Here is a 15,952-nt window from a genome sequence, read left to right as displayed (position 1 = left end):
CCTACCCCAGCCGTTACCCATCTCCCTAACTCAGGTGCCTTAACAGGTGTTAGTACTAGTGATCGGTTCCACCTGTGGTCTTCTGACTGCGGCTAATGATAACTTTCCCTAAGACTATGGCTACCCGTCTCTCTAGGGATCTTCTAGCTGTCCCTAACGTAGCCTGGTTAGTACACTAGGGGTGTTATGAGATGGTGCCTCCTCCGACCTTGCTCCACCCATTTTTCTTGCACACAGTCTCATCTGCCCCTTCTCTACACTAGGTGCCACGGTACTACTGTCTCGCCATACTCACACTCTGCCCTCCTACCTCCACCTTTAGGTGTCACCACTCTCCTTATTCCTCTATCTCCAACCACCACTCTACTACTAATACCTCTGCTACAATCTCATTCTTTCCTCCTCACTACGCCCACTATATCTACGCTACCTCAACTACCTCGCCGCTGTTCTCCTAGTATCCTCACTAACTCTCTCTCTCCTGCGACTGTCACTTCCAATACTGTCGCTACCTCTCACTACTGTCCACTTCTACCAACTAACACTTCCTGCTACTATCACCCCTCCTAACTACTACTACCTTCTACTCTATCTCTAGTTAACACACTCCTTACTCTCACACGCGAACACTCCACAGATCCCTTCTCACCAATAGCTTCCGCACTCCGGTCACACAGTCCTCTGGTCTCTTGGACATCCTCATCCACGTCCTGTCATCAAGCAACTAATCCACACCAAACCACTCACACACAATCGGACTTAAATACCACACCCCCTCCCAGGACTGGCCACTTACCTTATCCAATAGCTTACCTCGCTGAAGGGGTGTGATGGGGAAGGCTATGGGAAGGGCTTAAAAGGGCTTGTAAGTTCCACCCCTTCTTCTTTTGCAGGCCCTGATTTAATCTTGCTGGTGGGCTAGGAGAGTTGTTATCAGAGCCTCTAGTAGAAGCCCATGCTGGTGGGGGTTCCCTGAGGGCAGACTCCAGTAGGCTCTGTTTGCTAGAGCCGCGCTGCCACTGTGTTGTTTGATGGCAGTCCTTCCAGTGCCAACTCTGCCTCTCTCTCTGCTTCAGTGCTTTCTGGGCCACTGTTGTGCTGGGTCAACTGGCCTGGACCTGGCTGCCCTGCATTCTGTAGTAGCACTGGGCCTGCCCGCCTCCTTCCGGCATCTATTTGTGGCACTGTCATCCTGACTGCTGCAGATGAAGGTAAGGAGAGGCTGGGGAGGGGAGGTCTGTTCGCAGACATTCCGGCACCTGCTGGAGTGTAGGGAATCGGGCTCACTCCCTCCCCTGACAGAGCCTGTTTCTCGGCTCTGTCACAGTAATTTGCCCAGAACCAGAGCTGCGTCGCCTCTCTGCTCAGGAGGAGTGACCCTACACCACCCCTCTACTTGATGGTCACTGTGTTGTCCGTCATGATCAGGACAGTCTTCCACTGTATGGAGAGCAAAAGGGCCACCAGCGCCAGTCTGATCCCCCTCAGCTTCAACAGGTTTATGTGAAGCTTTGCCTCCACTAGGGACCACAACCCGCTCAACATCAGCTTGTTTAAGCTAATACCCCTGACTTTCAAAAATGCATCCGTCACCAGGATCGTCTCTGGCCACGTTTTCCCAAATGGTTCTCTAGCCATCACGTTCTCTGTGCAAGTCCACCACAAGAAATCCTGAGTGACTCTGTTCGGCCCATTGGAGTGAACTCATTCTGTGTCGAGACTCCGGGAACCAGGAAAATGCAGGATGCCATGAGTCAGAGCAACCATAGGAAGTCTAGGGCTGGCAGGTATTGGGCATTCTGGAATTGCAGGGTTCGAAATTGAGGCGAGCTGGGAGCTATTTGGCTCCAGCTTGCAGCCTAGAAGAGCCTGGTTAGCTTGACATTAACAGCTGCCAGGAGCTACATTTAGCTCCCCAGGCCAACTGTTTCCTAACAAACACACCTATCGGAATTTAACTGTGCATTTGGGACACTCTATAAATAAGCATTAGGAGACATCTATATTATATCTAAAGCATAAGGGGTCATAAAAATAAGCAAAATGTAATTTGCTGAAGGTTGATTTACGGAGTTTCATGTACTAGCTCCTGGTTCCCCATGACTAGCTCCTGTCACTGGTTAATGCTGGATACCTAGAAGCTGCTGTTAGCTCCTGCTTATCTAACCTTCATTTTGATCCTTGAATTGGTGACCATCTGCAGGATGTGTAGAGCCCTCTGCTCGGGAGGGGAAAGCCTTGCCCGAGGGCGAATCCAGGAATGCTCAGATGAATTGGAGCGTTTGCGAAGGTGTCAGCTGAGGCTTCTTTAAATTGAGGGAGAAGACCAGCTTGTGAAGGAGATGACCGGCGCAATTGAGTTGATCTAGGGCTTGATCCGGAGAGCGTGCTATCATTAACCAAGCCTCCAGTAAGTGAAAGATGTGAGTCCCCCCTTTCCTGAGACTGGCTGCCACCACTGCCAACAGCTTGGTTAAGACCCTCGGGCGGAGGTAAGCCCGAAAGGCAGAACTCCAAACTTATAGTGAATGTTGCCTATTCATTAATTAATTCATTTTGTCATTTGTATGGTGCCTTCCATCAGAATTATGGTCCCGACGTGTTGGTTTGTTGAATGCCCTCGGAGGAACCAGAGTCCACATTTGGGAGAAGTTGGGAGGTGCTATTATGCGTGTGTGCATTTCAGCCATTAAAGGATAGTTCCGGGACTTTTTTTTTATTGTTCCTACGGTTCGGCCATGTGTTTTTAAGCATAAATCGGTAGATCGTAGAAAACTTTCCTATGGACCTTACCCGACTTTTCGTCCATTAACGCACTCGAAATCAGCCGCCATTTTGTGATAATCCTATCATTTCCCCCCATCGACCTGGCTCACCTGCGTTTGCGGCACTAAATCATATCCCCGCCCCTGAAACAGACTTTATCAAAACATTCATATTCCCCGCCTCTATCCGTGACGTGACTGTGCTGCGTAGGCAAACGCGCCCAGGCGTCTTCTACGCGACTCCACACAGAACCCGGAAACCAACACAGATCAGCTCACAACACAGCGCGCCCCAATTCGGAATATGAAACTGTACTTTTAAATCAAACCGCAAGATTGTAAATTTGGTAAAGTACATTTATTTGACATCAAATGTTTAGAGAATATTCAGCGATTTGCATTTTTCTTTGCTCTCGATCCAAAATAGTTTGTCTTGAGGCAAGCGATGTTCGTGTGCAGTACACAGGGTGTTGGTTTACGATAAAATAAGCTCTTCGGTCGCACTGATAATCGCATGGCTGTTCCAACAACGAGGCACTAGGCCACCACAACGGTATGTATGTTGCATCTAGCCATTAGTACCGCGTTAGGGCATACTTGTACTTGGCGATCGTCCAATAAAATGGTCAGGGTGGTAACGTTGTTCACGCGGAGAAGCAACTGGCGGTTGTAAAAGCCATCCGCCGGTGTCTGGTACTTGTGACACATACAATAATGAAGGATGTACCTGTTTTAAAAAATGAAATTAGTCTCACCATCAGATCTTTATTAAAATTATTCATTTTATATATTAGGCCGGGAAATTATTTCATAGCTAGGACAGTGCAACTGGGTATTATACGTCATTTCCAGTAACCCACCCCCTCTCCTCCGCCTTTTTCAGAGCCGCCTGAGCGCCAGTGGACCACTTCATCATTGATATGATATAATATGGCATTTGCAATGCGCCTATACACAAGTGTTTCAAGGCGTGGCGAGGCAGGGAGGGGGGGGAACAAGGAGAAGACAGACCACGATCCTACTAGGCCAGGTGTCATTCAGATCGCGCAAGTGCAGGGGTAGGGGGAAGGTAAAAGTGCAAGGGGAAGGGGAGGGGGAATGGAGTACAAGGTAAGTAGCATAAAATAATAAATACATAGGGCCAGCTGGTGGCGAGTGCAAGGTAAGTGCAGAACAAGTGCTGGGAAGGGGGGGCTGTAGGATACTGAGACAGTCCCCCAGTGCAGGGGTTGACAGGGAGGCAGTGCAGGTGGAGAGTGGAAGGGCCCAGGACCGAGGTCGCAGACAGTGGACCAGTTGTAACAGGGGAGAGGGAGAGAGAAAGCAGAAGCAAAGTGGAAGGTTTTGAGGTGCTTCCGTAAAAGGAGATGGTTCTCCTCAAGATAGTGCGCGGTACAAAACAATATGCCACATAGAACGAACAAGTACAACTTAACCCGTCTTTAAAGCTACTGTATAGTAATTAAATTGCGGTATAAACTCATCTAAAGAGTTACTTACATTATATTTGCATTTTCCATTGTGTCTGTGCGTAGGGCAGCCCCGAAATACCACTCCTTCTATGCCGACGTTATTTCTTCTAATGAACGAACATTAAATGGCTTTCGTTTCTGAAATTATATTCATTATCGTTTACGTTATTGCACCACACCCCCAAAAAGAAGTCTTTCGGGATGTTCCCGGCCTGTCAAGGTCAAATAACAATAGAACCTTATACTGAGTCGTGGGCCATTCCGACACCCGAGCAAAAAATCAAAGCAGCTGACCTTCACTTTGAACGAGCACACATTCCTAGTTAGCTACATTCAGTGTAAGGCCATCTCACAGGACTTGAAATTTACACTCCATCTTTGCATTTTGTCTGCGTGCATTTGCAGCCCCAGAGAACCATAAATACGGAGACATTCTATATTTTTTGAAAAATGATTTATATTACTGTTTGGTTTAATTTAATGCGCAAATGAAGAAGGTTGGATAGACACATTGCATGTACACTGAGCAATCACTTTTATTTACACAATACATAGCTACACATATTCAATGGGCCTGCGACATGAGGAGACACCAGAGAAAAGTCACAGGTGACACCCGGGTGGTTCGCACAACTGCACGGTGAAGGGAGGGGCAACGGTGGAGAGACACATTGCATGTACACTGAGCAATCACTTTTATTTACACATTACATAGATACACATATTCAGTGGGCCTGCAACATGAGGAGACTCGAGGGAACAGACAATCAAATTACAATCATTTAAACCGTGATGTGTATTTCTCAATGAGCTCTGCTTTAGGTGGACATGGAACAGAGGCAATGTTGGGTGGCAATGCAGTTGTCCCCCGCACAGGTTCGTTCACAACTCCATGTATGTGCCTATCTAGGACATCAACAATAAGTCTCTCAATAAACTCATATTGCATATCCTGAAACACTGGTTTGATCACCCATTGTTTACTTCTGTTAGTGAAGGCCTTATTGTAGCGAAGCGTCCCTAAAGTTCCGGTCGTCCTACTTTGTTGACGGCCAACATTATGGTTATGAGCCAAGACCGCTAGAAGAGTCCGATTTATCATGCCCTCCATGCCAAAATGCAATCGTTTTGGCCTGTACTTTAGGCATTGTGGAACACCTCCAAATCTTCTGTGTGGCAGAATTCCGTGAGTCCCCTCAAATCTCTTGTTATAGTTTTATCAAATACAATCTTTTCAATGGCTTTGTGAGTGGGTGATGAAGGAATCAACCACTTCTTCTTCCGTGCCTCCTCTGTGGACAAATGGCCATGTTCACAATTGTGGAAATGTTGGTTTGTGGTCCAGCGGTGAACGTTGCTACAGTGTAGCATTACTGACCGCCATTTTTCCAGTAGAATTTCCAACGACCCTTCACATGTTTTTGAGCTCCACCAAAGATGGTTGCTGATTGACTTGGACCACTGTGAAATACCTTGCATATCTTTTTTTTTACCTGCAGCCGACATTTTTTTATTGATTGTTTTTGCAAGATGCCATACGTCAAATTGGTGATTTATATTTTTGTACTCTTCTCTCATTGTCTTGGCAATTGAAACGTGTCTGTCCGTGGCTATCAGGTCGATCACCATTCCCCGCGATTGTAGTTCTTGCAATGATGCTACAAAGCCAACTTTCTCCATGGCCACTGAGGATGTACTTTGTGACACCTGCACGACCACCGAACTCACAATTTTCTTACTTTCCATGTCCTGAAAGTGGTAGGTGCAGTACTTGGCTGAAAATCCTGGGCTGTCGCACTGTCCATCACCGGCTAGCCTGAACCGTTTGCCCGCGAATGTACTATCAATAGACATTTTTTCCATTCTCCAAGCTTCGCTAATGGCTGGAAATAGATAATCGATTTGGTATTTGTAGAACTGAGTTTTCGCAATGAAATGGATTCCCACAAACTGAAAGAAATACTCTAACTTTTTAAAACTTGAACCACTAAAAAGTGCGGCCGCTGCACAAAGTAGATTGCCTGCTGGCAGTTGCCCCAGCATGGGTTGTGCAGACCATGAGAAAGGATGATATTTTGTACAAGTGGCATGTATTTTAAGGTTAGTGCCTCGAATTGCACGAGTCACATTAATCAATGGCTCCCCACATACTTCCCCACCAACCGAATGCCCACATTTCATCCTAATAATAATATCAATCAAACAACTATTGAATACAATGAATTTGGCCTCTTTCCTTATACTGTCACTCTGCATACCAGCTGGTTCGGCCTGTAACGTTGAGGACATGTCACTCACATGAAAGGTAGAATCTCTGATATCGTCTTCCGCTATGTTCAGTGATATTGATGGTGTTTCATTGTCGTCCACTTCATTCTCTTCCATTGCAACATCTGTTCCTTCTCCGGCGATGGGTGAATAAAACAATTTCTTCAACTTTCTCGCGGTCTTAGTTTTTGCGGGTGTGGATTCTGTGAATTGATCTCCGACTGCATCCGAACTACCAGGAGGACATTCACTATCAATGGCTGGTGGTGGTATAGCTCTGTTGTCAATCACTTCATATTCTTCCCATTGGCACGATGCAACTCCAGTCTCAAGTCCCTGCCAAAAGGTTTGACAAGCAACATCTCTCGTTCGCTTCACTGTCTGTGTAGATCTAGTTCGTACACCCACTCGCAACTAGAGGACAGATTGGAAAGCGATGTTCAGTTTAAACACAACTTACAGTATTGAACTATTAACAGTGAAAAACAACATAATATAGTGACCAGGACACTAACCTTCTTTTGCTTTCTTGTCTTTGAAACCTTCTTGCCTCGAACTTCAACATCAGGACGCTGTTGCTCCGACTCGTGTGTGCATGTCTCCACTTCCTCTTGCGCTGCAACGACTATATTTTCATGATAAGCACATCCATCACGCACTGACGCTCCATCGACTCCCTGAAACATAGAACTTTCATTAGTATGTATAATAATATTGAAAACACAAAATGTACTTGGGGACCAATACCCACGTACATCTCAATAGCAAAACACGATTGAACGCATTGTGTAGAACATTCAAACGACAATTATTCACGCATTGTTGATCTAGTTAGATGGAACTGTCAAGATCCATACTTCGGGCTCCGCATAGACTTCCATTGATGATATTATTGAAGATGACGCTTCAGCAACTCCCTGAAACACAGTAATTGCATTAGTATGGTTTTCTATTTTGTTAAAAAGAACATAAACTTTGTGCAGGCGTCAACGGCTCATCTAAATAGACCTGCACAAATGATCAGTTGTCTAAAATAAGTAATGGATATCTAAATATGATTCGATTTGCTCGATCGTTGGAAGTGTCACCACCCAGAGATCTGCATCAACTACTAGGGGTGATGTTCTTTTAGAACATTGCGCCGACCCGTAACTGCATGCTCCCCCTTCTTCTTGGACTAATGCTCCATCGACTCCCTGAAACATAGGACTTTCATTAGTAATGAACACAATATTGAAAAAAGAAGACACATAGGAGGGCGAAGACAGAAGGACATAACAATGGCTAAAAACGAAAGAAACATTGTGTGTAACAATCACGCTACAAGAATGCAAGATCTGATGATCTCCATCGATGGAACTGTCCGGAAACGTACCTCGAGCATCTGAGTGACATCAACGGTTGTCGTCAATGCGTTGGACTCCTCAGCATCTCCCTGAAAGACAGTTCCTGCATTTTTTTGGATAACAATAATTATAACTGAAAACAAAGACTAGAGGACGAGTACTAGGGTGTACCATTAGGTAAAATAATTACACGATAAATTAAAACTATTGATTTACATGCCTAAAACAAGTCAGTGGCAGAATAGCTAAGTAAGATTACCCGATAGGCGCTTGAAGTGGCTGATGACTGCAATAACGACACGGATGGAGAATCTTCCGCCTTCATATTGAGTGGATACATAAATGGGGAAATTATTGTTAGCTAATGCTACACACTACCGCAAGGCCGAGAGCTAAATTCGTAAACTTGACTCACCAGTGGAGGGATGTGGACGAATAGAGTGGGAATAGCGGTTGAGAGCAATTTTCGCTTCGCTCGCGGTGTGTTCTTCTTTATTAGCAATGATGTGGAGTACATGTCTGAGCTAAAGTGCCTGCTGCAGATGCGGTATCGATCAACCCCCTTGTCCGCAAAGACTTCTAGGAATCTACTTTCAAGCTCAGACGGTGGATATCCGCAATATCGGACCCATTCTCTTATCTGATCTATTGCCTTAGGGAAAATATGCATTATAGTACCTTCAGATTTTTTATGGGTCTTCGAAGGGCAACCGCCAATGGAACAGGCAGGCATTGTGGAAAGTTCTGAAAAGTAAAGATCAACAATTCTCTATGAATACCAATGTGTTAAAAAATTAAATGACACAGAAAAGGTTCAATGCAAGGTTCTGGTTCTTGGAACTATACACGTTATTCACATGCGGATAAGTATTTGAATAACTTTAAAAAAATAGAAAAATAATTTGACTAAACTCAGAACATGTGACTAGTTCCTTGCATGTACTGTCTTGAATGAAAAGAAAACATAGATGCAATTTGATGACTACTAGCAAATAGATATAAATTAAAAAATTGGACGCAAAATGATTATGGTACATGGCCTTACCTTGACGAACAAACAGTTAGATGCAGGGATCAGAGTAGTTTCTTGTCGTAGAACAGGGAGCAGTTCACAGGTTGCAAACTGACGAGTTTGCTCGAAGTGGTCACGGAAGTTCACAGAGACGAAGAGCAGATAACCAGCACCTTCACGGGTTGACTAGCAAAGCGCAAAGAAGTTCTCATTAGAAATATGAAGTGGGTTATAAAGAATTCGAAACAGGGGTGTGTTTGTGAATGAATGACGTGAATATGTTGTGGCATTATCCGGATTGCAGGGGGGCGTCCAGCGTGAGGGGGGATGCTTGGCAGGAGACAAGGGGTCTGGAGGTAGACATGGGAACAACAACCCATGCTCTATAGACCACTTTGAAGTGTACATGGTCTTTGGCACCTCTTGGCCTTTATTGCTCCCTGACAGCTCCACTTGCCAGCGCAAGTACCCGGTGCGAACTGCCTTTGATAGGGCGGGGGGGTTGATTGGGGCGGTGGTCATGCAGAAAAGACACAGGAAGACTCGTGAATGGAGACACACTTATGTGGATTGCAGGGGGGCGTCCAGCGTGAGGGGGGATGCTTGGCAGGAGACACGGGGTCTGGAGGTAGACATGGGAACAACAACCCATGCTCTATAGACCACTTTGAAGTGTACATGGTCTTTGGCACCTCTTGGCCTTTATCGCTCCCTGACAGCTCCACTTGCCAGCGCAAGTACCCCGGTGCGAACTGCCTTTGATAGGGCGGGGGGTGGATTGGGGCGGTGGTCGTGCAGACAAGACACAGGAAGACTCGTGAATGGAGACACACTTATGTGGATTGCAGGGGGGCGTCCAGCGTGAGGGGGGATGCTTGGCAGGAGACACGGGGTCTGGAGGTAGACATGGGAACAACAACCCATGCTCTATAGACCACTTTGAAGTGTACATGGTCTTTGGCACCTCTTGGCCTTTATCGCTCCCTGACAGCTCCACTTGCCAGCGCAAGTACCCCGGTGCGAACTGCCTTTGATAGGGCGGGGGGTGGATTGGGGCGGTGGTCGTGCAGACAAGACTCGTTTGCCGCAGGGCCTCACCAAGGAGAGGCCATCTAACTGCATGTAAGAGGCAGGCTGCAGGATCTAGTACATGGAAGGCAGGGGGGTGAGTTTATAAATACCTCACCCTCCCAGGAGAATATATGGGTGCAGTTCACCCTGGAGACCCTGGATGCCTAGGCAGTTAGTCAGCAGCAGGTTGGCCTGTGGTGGCAAGGCGGCACGGGCCAGAGGGGGTCATCTCTGTACCCGGTGCCCAAAAGGATGATTTATTATGATCAACCATATTGATTATTTACCTATAACCATGTTTTGTATCAATAAAATCCAACGGCCTTTTATTGCCAACGCTTGAACAAAGTGGTGTGGTAAGTATTTTTGGGGGAGGAGGCAAAGCCGGGAGGCTTGATGCCAACCTGCAAAATAACATATGTATGTCTGCTGCATATGGGTTCAACGGTTATGTGGATTGAAGGTGGGCGGCCAGCGTGAGGGAGGATGCTGGCCGGAGACATGTGGTGTGACAAGACAAGGCACAGGAAGACTATTCAATGGAGACACACTAGATTCATTTAAAAAATCAAAACAACCATTGTTAAAATATATGTCGGGTTTTATTTTAGATCTTAATTTCAATTGAACATAAATAATAAACATTACACATTGTAAAGTTCCGGTTGCAGCACATCCAGGGAAAATCCGCGGTATTGTCCACTGTCGCTGGGGAAATGTTGTCTAATGGCAAGTACCGCACAGGCAGGTATTACTCTCCGAACGCGGTGTCCGAGCCTCCCGTGAAGCCACCAAGTGAAGCAACGATAGGCCACCAGCCTGTACCACCTGTGAAAAAGAAAGATGCAAACTGTATTGAAATGACAAAACTTTCTTATCAATGTCGATTCAGGTAAAAAATGTCATTCTGCTTTGAAAAAAATTCTATCTAGAAAATGCACAATATGGAACCAATTTACATGCGTTCAAATGATATGTAGATGTAATTTTATATGTGGGAGACGACCATGAAATAGTAGTGGCATCACTGACATCACAACCAGAGTATTCTTACTCCTTACTCGGATTACGCGGACGAACAGTGCCGCGAAGTTCGTGCATAAGCACCATCATCATCCTCAACACGGTCCGTGAGAGGCAGGCTTCCCTGAACTCTGGCAGCTCGGTGATGCATTGCGGACTTGGCTCGCCTTCCGAAATGTAGGCCAAGCACCCGGAATTTTCACGGCAGCAGCAGTTCTCCTCCTCAGTTGGCATTAGCTTGCACCGATTGCACGTGCACCAGGTGGAGACGCCGTCCATGCGACATGGTCCAGGCTCTTCATCCGTTGACTGGTTCTCCCAACTGCCGTCCGAATCCCCATCGTTTTCGCGTGCTTGCCTTTCCAGTAGTTCCTCCTCGGTGTACTCGGGCTCGTACATATACGGCATTATTGTAGCCATTGTGTGGTAAAGAAAGTAAAATAATTTACAGAGATGGTACAGGTGTTCACAAGGCCTAGAAGCGGCGAAGGTAGCTGACCAGAGCACAGAAAGAGTCACAGAATACTCAAAGTAACACAGAGAGAGTAATGGAATCGAAAATCTGCTGCTGTGTGTTGTGAAACGGTGCGTTTATACTTATTGAGGAAAGAGGCGTCCTGCCATTTCCATGGCGACACTTCATTAGATGAGGCGCAGCGATTGTTGACACGAAACGTGCTTTGGCGTTGGGAAATGGGCGGTACGCGTCTGCTGATGTCAGGCTCAGGGGCGGGGGATTTGATTTAGTGCCGCAAACGCAGGTGAGCCAGGTCGATGGGGGGAAATGATAGGATTATCACAAAATGGCGGCTGATTTCGAGTGCGTTAATGGACGAAAAGTCGGGTAAGGTCCATAGGAAAGTTTTCTACGATCTACCGATTTATGCTTAAAAACACATGGCCGAACCGTAGGAACAATAAAAAAAAAGTCCCAGAACTATCCTTTAAAGTTCTGTGAGCGTTGCCAAAACCCTGCTAGTCGCCCATGTCTGAATGGTTTGTGGATGGGCACAGCGGAGGTAAACTATGAACTAGACAGGGGTGGGTTGTGTTTAAGGAGAAAGAGAATTAAGCTACAGTTCAAATGTTTGTTTTTAAAGGTAGCTTCATTCTAATGGCAGAGGTGCTTTGCAGTAGTTTTTGTGTTAGGTCTGTGAGGCGGTGTGGAATTAGCCTGTGCCTTCCTCTAAGTTACCAAGGTGCGGTGTGCGAGGGGAGAAAATGGGTTAGTTGTGCAGGAATATGGCTACCTTACACAATTAAGCTAAATGCAAAATGTGGTTACTTTACACAGTTAGGCTAAATGCTGAATGTGACTACCGTACAGTTAGGCTAAATACAAAATATGGCTGACTAACACAGTTGGGCTAAAAGCAAGGTATGGCTGCCTTACACAATTAGGCTAAATGCATGTAGGTATATGCTATTAGGTATTAAGAGTGGTGGGGTTTTACTGCAGTACAGTAATGGCTCTAATCCCCACCATGTGAAAACACTTGCAACTTGCATATGCCTGGTATAGTTTCCTGTCTGTGCTTTTTCTATATATATGCTCTTGCAGCTTTATCCTGCCTGTTATATTCCCCTACCAGGGCTTTTCTCATAGATATATTCTTGTGACTAAAATCTGCCCGGTATACTTTCGCTCCAGGCCTTTCCTTTGATGAACCTCAGCTACTCTGCATGGTATACGTTCCTGCCAGGTCTTTCTTTTGATGAACTTCAGGTACTTCCTGTGCTTTTGATGGATCGGCATATGGAAGTAAGCATCTTGTAGGTCGAGTGACACCAATCCTGAATTCTTAGGGCCTGGAGGATCTGTGAGTGTTACTATCTTGAATGTGTCTTTCCTGAGGAACTTGTTGAAGCACCTCATGCCCAAGATGGGTCACAGACCTCTGTCCTTCCTTGGGACCAAAAAATAGTGGGACTTTCCACCCCTGTATCTTTCCTGTCTAGGTAGCAACTCTGTCGCCCCTCTCCAGCAGAAAGAAAACATCATGTAGGAGCAGTGGGGCTGGAACAGGAGGTTGTCCGGCCAGAGGGCACTTTAAAGACAGGAGGCAGTAAACCTGGGAGACTATCTGAAGCACCCACGTGTCCAAATCGATGGTGCACCATTCTTGCGAATGGTGTGCCAGATACCCCCTACCAGTGTCGTGTCGTGGAAGTCCTTAGAGGTTTTTATTTATTTATTAGTAATATGTTCATAACCATATCAGGTTTTACATATGTTACACAATCATCTTTCAATTTCTAACATCATTTCTAAGATTTAAAAACAGAGTATCATACACAAATCCCATCAGATAACTCTTTTAAAATAGTTAAAATCAGATCATAAAATTTCATCATGTGAAAGATCAAGTTCATATCGTTCCCTTCTATCAATCTTTGCCATATATTCTCTATCCTTTCCTCTCAGCAACAGTTCTTGTATCTTCTCAGATATGTTTCTCGTAGCTGGTTGAGGCTTTCACAGTAACATATCAAATGTTTAGCGGTCTCTATATCTGACAATCTGCATAATCTACATAGTCTCAGGTTTTTCTTAATACTAATTGTAGCTCCTAATATCTACATTGTCTCGCATCTGTTAAATTTAAACATTAGATAATCTCTTACTGTTGCCTGGTGGGGGGACGCATATTGATATCTTGGCCTCTTTGTCTCTAATGACGACTGTTCTAAAAACAGGCCGCTATTTGACTTGGTAGCCAAATATGTCATATCTCTTTCTTTGGCAACTCCATATTTATCACGTTGTAGTAGCTTTTTGACTTTCATGAGAATATATCTACATTGCCTTTGGCCCATTTAACACATAATTGATACAATACATTGAATGTTTTAAAATTACTAAAATTCATTCCTTCCTTAAAACAATTCATCAGATTCACTTCTAAAGTATTGATATTCAGGGTACTCAATTTCACATATGACTTAGCAGCCTTGTACTCTAAAATATCTCTCGCATATCTAAAATCACATTCTAGTAAAGTATATTCACATGTAACTGCAGTTGGTAGTCTAAAGAGCCATTTTAACATTTTCCCTTCCAGCTTACTTATTTCGTTTACAAACTTGATTCCCCATATCTCTGCTGCCTATAGCAAGCTCGATATTATTTTACTGGAATAGAGTAATAGTATGGTGTTCACCGAGAACCCACCTTGTCTTCCAATAAAAAGACTCGGGGCCTCTGTCATTTTTAAACATTTAAGTTTGCTCTCATTCCAGTGCGGTTTGCAGGATAGCTTATAATCCACTAAGACTCCTAGTTATCTATAGCATTCGACTCCTTCAATCTCAGCATTCTTTATCATCCACTTGAATTTATTATACAGTGATTGGATTGTAGTGCCTAGAAATCTCATCACCTTTGTTTTAGAAATATTGAGTACCAGCCCATTGTTGTCAGGAAATTGGATCAGACTATTTAGCCTATTTTGTAGGCCTACTGGTGTGTAATCTAACAGGACTAAATCATCCGCATATCCTAACCAGGATACCTGGAAATTGCCGACCTTTACCGTGTCAGCAGCCACTCCTAGCTCATTCAGACAGTCGGTTAAATACAAGTTAAATAACGTGGCTGCTAGGTTGCAGCCTTGTTTCACACACATACTGCGGAGAGCGCCCCGGATAGACGCCTTCACCATCTAGTCGAATTTTCACTGTTGTGTCAGAGTACAGCAGCTGGATCATGTAAAGTAGCCCCGATGGAATCCCCCATTTAGTTAGTTTTAACCATAATTTCTCTCTCACGATAGTGTCAAACGCTGCTGTGAAATCAATAAATATCGCATACACTGGAAGTTTACGCGCCGTCCATGAATATTCCACTGCAGACACAAGGTGTAAGATATTGTGTATCGTGAAGGATTTAGCACAAAAGCCTTCTTGGTTGCTCGGGAGGATCTTTTTTTCGGTTATCCACTCATTCAGGTCTTCCAGCAAAACCTTTGCAAAAATGTTTGCTGGAATATCCAGCATAGTGAGCATTCTATAGTTTTTGGGATCTTTCCACTCTCCCTTTTTATGTACGGGGAGAATTATACTATTTCGCCAGGATTCGGGGATTATCCCATTTTTGCCTATCCATCGGAACAGAATAAATAATGCTCTTGCCCATTCCGCAGGTGCTCGACGCAATAGGGCATTGCAGGTCCCGTCGGGGCCAGTTGCCCTGGATAAATGTAATTGGTCAATCATTCTTTTTAAGGAGGCCTCAGTAAAATTCCCATGCCAAGTAGACTGTGTTACTCTGTATCCTTCACCTTCAACTATATTCGCTCCAATTGTATTTTTTACATGATTTACACTATTTATGGGTAAACTTCTGGTTTTGGATTCATTTATTGCCTTCCACATACCCTGATGATTGTTGTTCAGGGCATGCTTGGCAATATTGTGCCATACTTCCCTCGCTTGATCTCTTTTATGTCTACGCAGCCATTTCCCATATTGTTTTTTTGCCCATCTTATCTGTGTTGTGGCGTCACCCTTTTGCAGCTTTACTATCGATTTTATGAGTTGTCTAAGGGCCTCATTACACGGAAGGTAGTGGTCCAGGGTGCTATTAGCACCCTGGACCATGCCGGTAAATTACCGGCACCGCCTTGACGGAAAGGGGATTTACCGCCCCATTCCAAGGTTGGTGGGGCAGTAAATCCCCCTTCCGCCATTGCCCTTCCCCATTCCCATTTCTGCCCCACAGGGCTCTATGGGAATGGGGAAGCCGCTAATTACGGCACCGCAATTTTGCGGTGCCGTAATTAGCTCCGAGGTCCCTTAGCGGGTTGGTTTTTAACGCTTGCAAAAAGCAGGCGTTAAAACACCAACCCGCTAAGGGACCTCGTAGTAAGGCGGTAATGGTTAACGGCCATCGTTACCATTAACGGTGGCCGTTAACCATTACCGCCTTCCGTGTAATGAGTGATCTTTTGGCTTTATTTATTTCACAGTCATAGGTATTGTGATTCCCACGAGACG

General features: G+C 45.1%; 1 protein-coding gene across 1 annotated transcript in view; it reads left to right on the top strand.

The window, feature by feature from the left end:
- LOC138527595 (potassium channel subfamily K member 16-like) overlaps positions 1–15,952 on the top strand; it is a 229,633-nt gene that overhangs the window by 136,454 nt on the left and 77,227 nt on the right. The window lies entirely within an intron of this gene.

This window comes from Ambystoma mexicanum, chromosome 14 (assembly GCF_040938575.1).
Source record: "Ambystoma mexicanum isolate Mex_15411 chromosome 14, UKY_AmexF1_1, whole genome shotgun sequence".
NCBI lineage: Eukaryota > Metazoa > Chordata > Amphibia > Caudata > Ambystomatidae > Ambystoma > Ambystoma mexicanum.
Note: the sequence above shows the minus strand (reverse complement) of the source record. Positions and strands in the feature narration are given on the sequence as shown.